The 12,090-nt window shown below is 28.1% G+C and overlaps 1 protein-coding gene across 1 annotated transcript in view; it reads left to right on the forward strand.

The window, feature by feature from the left end:
* The first annotated feature begins 7,090 nt into the window (after positions 1-7,090).
* The window catches only part of LOC106678682 (protein prickle), a 430,151-nt gene continuing 425,151 nt past the window's right edge, over positions 7,091-12,090 (forward strand). The window contains exon 1 of the mRNA XM_014417379.3: positions 7,091-7,208. The gene's annotated coding sequence lies outside the window, so the exon portion shown is untranslated. The remainder of the gene's footprint in view (positions 7,209-12,090) is intronic.

The raw sequence follows: 12,090 nt of genomic DNA on the forward strand, positions 1-12,090 counted from the left end.
TACTATTCCTACAAAATAAGTGTCAGAAATTATTCTATAGTATGTTAAATTTCCTTTATTTTGGGTGTTGGCAAACATATGTGCGCCTTATGGCTCTAGAGATACATTAGTTCCAACATTTTATACGAACAACTAGAAATTAACATTTTGTCAAATATCATAAAAACTACTACTCGTACAAAGATAAAAGTTATAAAATATTTTATAGTAAATTTAACTAGCATTAATTTGAGTGCTGGCAGGCATCTGTAGGTCCAATGGTTTCTGAAATAAAGTTTTTCATAAATCAAACTTATTGTCGGAACAACTATAAATCAATGTATTTTAGCAAATATCATGGAAACTACTATTCCTAGGAAGGTAAAGGTCATAAACGACTTTATAGTATATTGAACTAGCTTGTTCTTGTTTTTCACAGATTTCTCATGATAAATTAACTAACTACTGATATTTCAGTACATTTTTATGAAATATTTCTTTTTAAAAGGATATATCTCGAGAAATATTGGACGTAAATAGCTCTATTAGGGCTAATATTTCAGCAAATGTACTGTTCTTTAAATAATGTTCTTTTAGATTTATTAGTGTTGTTGGTAGTTTTTAAGATATAGAGCTCCAAATGAAAAATTAATTTTTTTTTAAGGTTTTAAAACAGCCGCCACTGTTTATTCCCCCTACCTATACTTGGCAGGCTCATCAATTTTGACTATTTATTATACATAGTTTTCATTAAAATAATCAAAAATTGGGGTGAAATAACTGCCTTTTTTTTCTTTCCGGTTCTTGTACTATTAGAAGTCTTTGAAAGAAATCAGTTTGCTATTATTTCAAGGTTAACTTAAGATTTGGGAAACCCTGTCTCTATGTTGTCCCCCATTCCTTTACATTTACCAGATATGGTACGACTTATGAATTAAAAACGTTATGAAAAAAAAAGAATATTTAAGTGCTAAATATTAAACTACGTTCAAATAGTGATTGCTAAAAAGCATATTTCAAGATAATCTAAAAAGTTCTACTTTCGTTTAAAAAAATAAAATAAATAAACAAAAAATATATATATGTATATATTTGCAGTGTGAAAAATGATGCTTAATATAAATTATAAATTTGATATTTTTTATGTAATTTTAGGTTTGATGAGTGAATCATCATGGATGTTTTATTAATTTACTTGCCGAACCCAGTTCAAATTGAAAATTTATATTTTTAATCCTATTTTTTGATATTTTTACGTTTGAATATATCATTAAAAAAAAAATTGTCTATTTATATAATATTTTTGACGTTTCCTATTGGGCACAATGGTCTCCCGAGAGGTAAAGTCATTAATTATACTGAATCCCGAAAAATATTTTTAGTTACATCAAAAATACAAATAAAATTTTATATCAATTAATTTATGTCACCCATTTAGTAGTTAAAAATTTGCGTCAAACGCCCTATCTACACCATTATTCAAGCCATTTTCATTATTTGAAATTAAACAACCAGCTAAGTCGAATAAACTTATTTTTTTAAATCGTATTATTAAGAAGTGAAGAAAGTTACGAAGAAAGTGAAGAGAGTTCAGATCCATTTATTCCAAATATGCACGGTTAGGTATGTATAAAAAATAAGGTGAGTCGAAAAAAAAATACTTTTTTTTTTAAATCGTAATACCAAAGGTTCCAAATTAGGGAGATAAAAAAAAGGAGGAAAAATAAATCTTGCATTACATTTTTACGCAGATGATTCTTTTATATTACTTAACTTGCTTAAATGTAAAAGTAATAAATATATATCTTCGATTATTGTTTAGGCCGATTAAGAATTAGTTAAATAATGTTTACATCAGTAATGTTCTTTTGCTCCCGAAATATTTTGCTTTTTTTTTTTTTACCAGATCGGCCTTATGGTTTTAATAACAGATTGTTAGTTTTTTTTTAAACATTTGATAAGGGGAGGAGAGTATATTCGCGCGCAAAAGAAAACCTAACTATTTACAATGTCATAATTATTGAACAATTATAAATAATAAAAGATGATCTAACAGACGAAAACAAATGATATTTATAGAACTAATAAAATAAATAATTGACTTATATTGAAAAAATAAATAGAAAAACAAATGAAATAATGTTTTGGAAGAAAAAAAAAAATATATATATATATAATATTTGCTTTAGTATTTCTTTTTCGCATATTGTTTTTATATTTTCGGAACAAAATTGAGGTTGCTAACCTGAAATTCACCTTAAAACCATTGAAAAATATCAGAACTTTAAAAAAGCTAAAAAAATCCTATACTAATATAATGGATTTCCTCGGTATTTTATTAATCATATTGAGAGTGGAAAAACTTTGCAGATTTAAACAATTCTTTTTATAATTCTTGATCGGTTCAAATAGTAGTCGACTTGAGGTATTGCATTTACATAGTGGCAAGTTAATTTATATCGACCTTTAGATGAGTAAAAATGTAAGAATGTTATATATCGATTTGATTTATTTTTCTCCTTGTTTTTTATTTTGAAAAAAAATGTTTTATGGGCCCACCCTATTTATAAGAATTGCCTTATGGTACACGAAAATCGGAATGACTGGTTCAAAACTCTCATCACCAGTATCTTTCTTATCCGTTTACCGATCATTTTCACTCGAAAGTAATTAGCTGATAAGATAAGATGATATGTCCGTCATCAGAATGGTTGGACAACTCTTCCATCTTGTCTAAATGATGTAAATATTCGACGGCTTTTTCTACTGTTCGAAGGACCTTTTCCGTTTTAGTTGAATATTTTAAAATAAATAAAAATTAATATAGACTGATAAAAAAAAGAAGCTTGGTATTAATATAAGGTGTGGCGGAAATTTCTTTCAGTTTCGGTTACAAGGTTCAATAAGTATGGACATATTTATTGCTTTTCATTTTATCTCTGAATGTATACATACTGAAACGAATTAACTAAATAAAGATGATTTATGTTAGTATTAAGTGAGCCGCGATCGTGTACCCATGGCTACTGATAAAGTTCATTTAAGTCACTGTACTGGGTATGAATTCCAAAAAGGAAAAAATGTAACAGAAGCATGTAAAAATTTATAGAAAGTGTTTGGTGAATGGACAGTTTCTGATGGAACATGCACAAGATGGTTCGAAAATTTGAAACTAGGCGATTTCAACCTTTCTGATAATCTAAAGTTTCTGTGATAAGTGGAAATATCCGAGATTGGCCCCATGTTTGCGTGTCACATCTATCTACACTAATGTATAATTTATAAACAACAATCCAAGAAAATTGGAAGGACTTGGTACTGCTTTTTGATAATGCCAGGCCAAATTCTGCTTTTGGGACTTATCAGAAACTGTCAGAGGTAGGCTGAGAAATTCTCTTAGTACAAGAGCCCAAGATGAGAAAAAAGGCAGTTATCTCAACCCAATTTTTGATTACTTTAATGAAACGTATGTATAATTAATAGTCAAAATTATTGAGTCTGGCAAGTATAGGTAGGGGGAATTAAAAATGGCGGTGTTTCAAAGCGATAAAAAAAAACTAATTTTTCATTTGAAGCTCTATATCTTAAAAAGTAGGAACAACACAAGAAAACCTAGGAGAACGTCATTTAAAGAAAAGTAAATTTGCTAAAATATGAGCCCTAATAGAATTATTTACGTTAAATAGTTTTCGAGATATAGCTTTTTAAAAAGCAACAATTCATAAAAATGTGGTATCGGACGTACTGAAACATCATCAAACATTATAGTTTGTGAATTTATTTTGAAAAATTTATATCTCAAAAACCATTTGACGTACAGATGTCTAATAGCACTCAAATTAAAGCTAGTTTAATAAGCTATAAAGTAGCTTATGATGTTTATCTTCGTAGGAGTAATAGTTTACATGAAATTTGCTAAAATAAATTGATTTATAGTTGTTCGGACAAATTTTCATTTTTTTCAAATTTTATCAAATTTAACCACCCCTACAAAGATAAGTGTCATAAACTACTTTATAGTAAGTTAAATTTTCTTAATTTTGAGTGTTGACAGATATATGTGTGCCTAATGAGTCTAGAGATATATTTTTTCAAATATCTAACATCTTATACGAACAACTAGAAATTAACATTTTGTGAGTTTATTTTGTCAAATATCATAAAAACTACTACTCCTACAAAGATAAACATTATTAACTATTTTATAATCAATTTAACTAGCTTTAATTTGAGTGCTGACAGACATCTGTACGCCCTATGGTTTCTGAAATAAAGTTTTTCATAAATCAAATTTATTGTCCGAACAACTATAAATCAATTTATTTTAGCAAATATCATGATAACTTCTATTCCTACGAAGGTAAAGTTAAGAAACTTCTTTATAGTCCATTAAACTTGCTTTAATTTGAGTGCTAATAGACATCTGTACGTCACATAGTTCCTGAGATATAGATTTCTCAAAATAAATTAACTACTAATCTTTCAGTAGATTTTTAAGAAATTTTGCTTTTTAAAAAGCTATATCTCGAAAACTATTGGACGTAGATAGCTCTTTTAGGGCTAATATTTCAGCAAATTTACTCTTCTTTAAATAATGTTCTCTTAGATTTTCTAGTGTTGTAGGTAGTTTTTATGATATATAGCTCCGAATGAAAAACTAATGTTTTTTTTAAGTTTTTGAAACAGCCGCCATATTTTATTCCCCCTACCTATACTTGGCAGGCTCATCAATTTTGACTAGGTTAATTAAGGTATAATTACCTAGCTTCCATAAAAGAATTCAAAAATTGGGGTGAGAAAACTGCCTTTTTTTCTTCTCGGCTCTTGTACTATTTCGCATCCACCATACTCCCAGATTTTAACACGTTCCAATTATCACTTGTTTCTGTCCTTATAAAATTGTTTGCATGAGAAAAAATTCGAAGACAAAGAAAATATCACACAAGCAATGGTTAGATTTTCGCCTCCAGCAATAAGACATTTTTAAAAAATGGGATAAATTACCATCACGCTGGCAAGAAGTCATTAATAATAATGGCAATAGTATTATTCAATAATGTTTATTAGAAGTATGAAATATTTATTATTTTGAACATTCTGGCAGGTCTAATATTATAACACTGCGGTTTAAAGGAACTTCAAATAAATGACACTTTTAAGAAACAATAACAGGAGCTAGAAAAGTATTACTTAAACTTTTATGACTTATTAATCTGCAACAACTTTTTTTTCAAATAAATCATCTATTATTATAAGCATGTGTGCTTCTTTCAATGATCTATATTTATTTGTCTCCTCACGCTACAGCATAGGTACTCCATAACGCATTTCTTTCATTCCTTCTTGACCCGTTCTATAGAGAAGGTTCACTGCACCGAAATATGTACATGTAGTAAGATTCTTGGCTTTTCGGGATTTGCCTTGTTACGCATGGACCGAACAGGCCATTTTTTACACCACTACTACAGTTTGATTACAAATAAAACTTCATATAATCAACTTATTTTGAAAAAAAAAATTATATTATTAAATACATTTGGGATAATATAAATATAATAACTGAATTATATTACGAGTTTTCTGGAGTGGAGGAAAAACTAAAAAATATATATTTAAAAACTTAAAACTTCCTGAATTTTTGGTCCTAATTAAGTTAGTACTTCCACACAGGAAATAGTTATAAAATTTTATTATAATTAAATTTACTGGAAGATTATTGATTGACCGTGTGTATAGATGAATGGAATATGGTCCGGGTGCGGTAAAAAAAAACAACTCAAATAGTAGATAATTATACTATTTTATTGAGCCAACGTTTCGCCCCACGATGCAGGGCTAAAAAAGATACAAACACTATAGTTACAAAAAGGAAAAAAAGAAAAAAACATAAGTGTAAAATAACAGGGGTATAAAATGTAAAAAAGTAAGATATAATAAGAAAAATTAAAGGTTATAAATAGTAAATGAAAAGGGTAATAGTAACAGATAGATAAGAGAAGAAATATTAAAGAAAGTACAAATAAAGAGATGACAAAAGAAAAAAAATACAAATCAAATGATGAGACAGAATGCATACCTGTTTTGATGGCAGTCAAAAACAAAGTGACGGTTGGTATTGGGAGGAGTGGGGATGGCAGTTATGCCACAATAACAAAAATAATTTGTAAAGTAAACATAGTAAAAAAGTATTTAAATTAGGTGAACAATAAATGGTAATACACCTAATAGGGGGAGAAGAAATATTAATAAAATAAAAAAAACAGATAGAAAAACAAAGGAAAAGTAAAGTATAAAATAATGGGAAACAATGTGTGTAAGTAATTAAGAAACAAAATATACCAAATGAGCGATACAGAAAAAAAGCGGATACAGAAAAGTGTAAAATATAATAAAAAATTAATAATAAAGTAATTAATATATGTACACTTAAGAAGATAACACATGAATTCATGTGTCATCATTTGATTTGTATTTTTTTTCTTTTTTCATCTCTTTATTTGTACTTTCTTTAATATTTCTTCTCTTATCTATCTGTAACTATTACCCTTTTCATTTACTATTTACAACCTTTAATTTTTCTTATTATATCTTACTTTTTTACATTTTATACCCCTGTTATTTTACACTTATGTTTTTTTTCTTTTTTTCCTCTTTGTAACTATAGTGTTTGTATCTTTTTTAGCCCTGACGAAGCCCTGCAACGTGGGGCGAAACGTTGGCTCAATAAAATAGTATAATTATCTACTATTTGAGTTGTTTTTTTTACCGCAACCGGACCATATTCCATTCTTAATTAAATTTACTTAGCAATTTGTGAAATTGTGGCTAAATATGGTAAAGGCGTTATTAATTCGGAACATTAATCATTAAACTGATAAAAAACGTTAAGTATATTAGTTTTTTTATTAAATATTAAATCTTTTTTGTTAAGTATTATATTTAAATAAATGACATTTTTAAATGAATAAAGATCCGGGCTTTAGTAATACCTATAATATATCTAAACCAATGTAGTTTCGGTATTAACGAGCTGTAAAAAAAAAATAGATTTTTTCTTTAAGGTACGGAGTGGGGTCAACATAAGAAGAGGGAGAATTCTTGTAAGTGGTGGGGGCGATGATCCTACCAGTATCAACTTCTCATCTCTTTAAGTGAGTGCAGTTATGTGATTGTCTCCGAACTTCGTTATTTTTGACTGGACACAAAGTTTGGGTTTCATTTTATGCAAGGTACGGATGTATATTTATTTATATAATTTTTTCAAGGTTTTTATTTCGTTGATTGTTATTAAACTTTATTTCGTCGTGTATATTTGTCATTAGTTTTATTATCTTGGAGTAAAATTAGGTTCCTTGTGTTATTTATAGAAAATAGAATATTTAAAAAAAACTGTTACTGAGTTTTATTTTTTTAAATTTATTCTTTAGTTTAAGTGTCCCATAAATTATTATTTAATCTATAAAAAACTTTTGGATTTCATTATTCAATGATTTAAAAAAAAAATTAAAACAATATTATCTGAAAGGGCCAATTTAGCGTGATTAGAATATTATGTTTGGTATCAAAACCCTTTCAGACAACTGAAAATACATTATAGTTAATTTAGAAGCATTACGTGAAAGCAATTCCTTAGCTATAATTGTTGTTAAATTATAAAATTTTCATCTGCATCTTCTCTTTATCAAAAGCCTGTTAATAAAACGCGAGTAAGGTTAGAGACCGAAGTATCGGGAGATAGCGGGCTTTGCAGGAGTATGCATGGACCGGTTTCGACTTGCAAGGTGCACTGCCCTCCATCGTCAGTATCTGCTTTAAATGAATCAACAATTTGGCTAACATAATTTAATTTGTGTAGGATTTTTGTAATTGTATTGAATGAGTAGGTCCTTGCGCGTTTGAAACAGGAACACTAAACCTACAAGGCAAGGAGCGCTCGCAGTGCCATAATTGATATGAGGGATGTCAAGTCGAAGAGAATAATTATTATTCTATCTGCTTGTGTTCAAAGTTCACACTCGTGTACGAGTTGTGCCATTTTATGTTGCGAATATAAACTTTTGAATTACACATAAGTTATTTTTTGTAATTCAATTGATCGCCGTTCGGTTAATGCAAGGTGGATTATAAATCTGTTTGTTTGACGGAACACATTCGAACTACAAAAATGCGGCGTGAGCCGTTTCAAATATATTTTAAGTTGGATTGAATAATTAATGCGGGAGAGAGAGAGGGAAATGCTTTGTTTCCAAGTCATGCTGTCCATACATGCTGCGTTGCTATACACACAGTATACTTTTCTAATTTTATGTTACAGTATAAATCATTTGTTTATATAAAAAAAAATACTAAACATTGTAATATACAAATATAAAATATATGGATTGTGGTTTATATGAAATAAATTGATAGTTAATAATAATACATTTCATTTTAAACTTGTTTGATATCAAGAAAGATTGATTGGTACAAGAGTATACAGAATATCAAACTTGAATTAATGGAAATCTGTTACTAATAATATGAATGGCAAGTATTAACATTTTCGCTAGAGCAGATATAACAAAAGCAGTCTAACAGACTTAATAATTAAAGTAATTCGTTAATAACAATCGATTAATTTGTTTTCGATAAATGGTCAATACAGATAGAGTTGGCTACGAGCCGGATTTAAATTTTGGGTACCCTTTATTCCGAGAATTTTTGAAAGGAGGAAGTTGTTTCTGCAATTTTCATCGAGAATATAATTATAAATTTAATTATATCATATAATAACATCACTTGTGAAAATTACTTGGGCCTAGTGGGCTTATTAGGTAAATCCGGCTGTGGTTGGCTACAGTAAACATATAATCGTTAAAAATAACAACAGCCCTTTAGTTTGTTATAATAATACTAACCCCGAATAGCATCTTTAAACAAGTGCATATACTACCAATGTAATATAAATACGAAGTATTTTACAATAAATATACACAGACACATTTATAAGGAATAATTAAATTAATTCAGAATAGCTAGTTATGGGTGGTAACTTTCAGGAATATAATATCAGTATATTTGAAGATTTGAATCAGATTGTTATAAGTTTCAATAAGCTCCTAACTATTCATCACATTTATATCCTGTTTTTAAAAAAAATAATAATCTCATGAAATTCCATCCGACCATCAAAATCCTTGAAGTCACCTTTGACCAAACTCTTTATTGGTAAAACCATATCTCTGATATCTCCCGTTGTTATCCACCTTGAAGTGACTGAATTACCTTCATCACATATTTCCGTTTGGAACCCATAAGTTCCTAGTAACATCGTTAATACTCTCTAGGGGAGGGGGGGGAGAGTAGGGACTTATGTTATTCCTTGTACGGAGTATCTCTTGGGTTTGGGAGGCAAAACTAAAAGTTCCCTAAATTTCTTTGTACGTCTAGTCTTCGGGATCCCGAGGAGTCACTCAGTTATCCGACAACATGAAGAATTAAAGTGACCATAGTCCTACCATTTTAATATTTTCTTGCTTTCTTCCTATTCTTTTCTGTTCTAAGTTATCTAACCCTGGCGTCCACCGTACATCCCTGAACTTGAGAAATTCCAATTTTCCGTCTGTTCCCGGCATAATCTTCCTCCGTCTTCAGCAAATATACAACGTCCCACCGAACCGCAGCTTTTTACACATCTTTCCTTGTCCGATCTTCGTCCATATGAATTTCCATCACTTTATTCCTTTGAATGCTCTTTCCGCCTTCAAATCCTGTCTATTAAATCAATTTCTTACAGAATTGTATATAGATGTACCTTATAAATTGTTCAATTAAAAGTTATAAAATGCGTTAGTGCATTGTTTGTACTTTTTACATCATATACTTCATTTTTTAATTTATTAATTTTAGATGTTTGTATTTATTTCAATTGACTTATTCTCTAAGGTCATGAACGCCTATTTGTAATATTAGAAGTAACTTCATTATGGTTTATAATTTTTTTAAAAAAATTTCAATTTCATTTTGTAAATTATTATTTGTTAATTCTCATGTTCTTATTTTTTTACTAAGGCTTAAAAGCACACCGATTATTTAATCCAACATTATTCTAAAATAATGTGTCCCTGTATAAACAATGATTTCATTAGTATGGATATTATTGCATCAATAAACAACAAATAATTAACAATGAACGATTTAAACCTACAATACTACCCAATATTATGGTATACATTCGGGAGAATAGTTTATGTCCAAATTTAAGTTTAAATAATATAAAATTAAATAAAATCATACTTGTACTTGAGCAAGAAATACGTACATGTGCTAAGTAAGGTTTCTTTTATTTCTTTCAATTTATATGAAGAACAATTAATTTTAAATTCGAATTATATGTTTGTTATCAACAAGGTTTGAAAGGAAGATCTTGAAGTCACGAAGAAATTTGAATTTTTTATTTCAGAAATCGATTAAAATTAATGAGAGATCCAATCGATTTAATGTTCTAAGATGCACGAGATATATTCTAATTAAGTAAACAAGACTGGTTATAAAATATTTCAATTCGTATTATGCTTTAAAGAAAAAAATTCTTTAATATATTAATCTGGGGAGACTTATATGCATACACTAATTATTGTTTAGATAATAAAATTAACTTTTTAAACGCCGGTTCCTAATTCTAGTAAAACATTTTTTTCCCTATAATTTTGGTTTCAATACGGTTCAGTTTATATAGTTCGTAAAAGAAAAAAAAATATTCCAATGTATTTTTTCTGTATATTCCAGGAGTAGAAAAATGGCATGTTTAGGTTATAAAAAGAAAAAACATTTTTTTTTTTTTTCTAACGGCTTTAATTGAGTTATCAAAACATGTATTATTGTACTGTAATGAAAAAAATACTTATATATGATACTAAGATTTCAGTAAAATTATACCTCCTGTTACATCTTTTGACCCTCTAAAATAAAAAATTTGGGAGCTAAAAGTGATAAAACCGTTATAGGAGAAGATGGTTGGGGGTGCGGTGAGAGAATAAAACTATTAAGTTAAAAATCTTTTAGTCTTCATCAGAGCTAAGAACAAAATACAAGATAATACCCAGTGAATAAGGATATATAGAATGATTAAAATAAATCATTGCACAGAATGACTATAGATAAAAATAAAGTAATAAAAGAAGTGGGAAATAAAACATATATATAGGTAATTAAATATGAAAGTAAATAAGTAAATAACATAATTAATAAAATAAAAATATAACTTATATGACGCAGAAAAACAATTATTCATATTCATATTTCGATATTATAATTTAATAATAATATTTTTTTAAATTTATTTAATGAGATTTACAACTGCAGAATAATAAATACAATAAGTAATTTTTGGAAATTTTATTTAATATTTTTGACATAACTCTTTGTTTTTTGGTGTGCTGAAACATAGATTGAACTATGTCTTCTTTCAGCATGTACAGATTTTTGGCAAATCTAAGATATCTATTGCCACGTTTGTAGCAAAAAAGCTTCTATCAAGCTCATGGTTCGTAACTGATCAATTTCAACTTTATTTGGCGTCAAAAAGACGTTAAAAACGGCAAAAATCGGAATCTAATTCGTTAGGTAAATTATGAATATAATAAAATATATCTATAATTATTAAAATGTATTTGAGAGACTTTTTGGTTACATAAAATCTAACATATGTAAATAGATAAATTAGATAAAATCTAATCTGTTCACATAATTGATATCAACGGAGACAAAACTTGTCTTTCCAACGGTACCAAAAGTTTGAAAGTTTGAGGAAAATGTTTTTATTATAAAATTATTTCTAATAATATTATGTAATTATGTCGACACCTAACAAGTCTTCTGATAGCTTCTTCCTTATTTTTTTTTTCATGAATAAATAATTTTATTTAATCAATTACGAAGATAAACCAAAATGTAGAGTAAAAAATATACCGGTTAAAACTTTCAACAAAATTTATAATGATAATACCACCAAATTCAGGTGTTTTGGTACCGTTGAGAATACATTTTCTCCCTTTCTGATGATACGTAACAATAAAGTATTCATTCGTTATATTTGGAGGGAATAAAAAGTTACTCAGATGTGTTTAATCT

The sequence above is a fragment of the Halyomorpha halys genome, unplaced genomic scaffold, assembly GCF_000696795.3.
Source record: "Halyomorpha halys isolate HHAL.00 unplaced genomic scaffold, Hhal_1.1 Scaffold154.1, whole genome shotgun sequence".
NCBI lineage: Eukaryota > Metazoa > Arthropoda > Insecta > Hemiptera > Pentatomidae > Halyomorpha > Halyomorpha halys.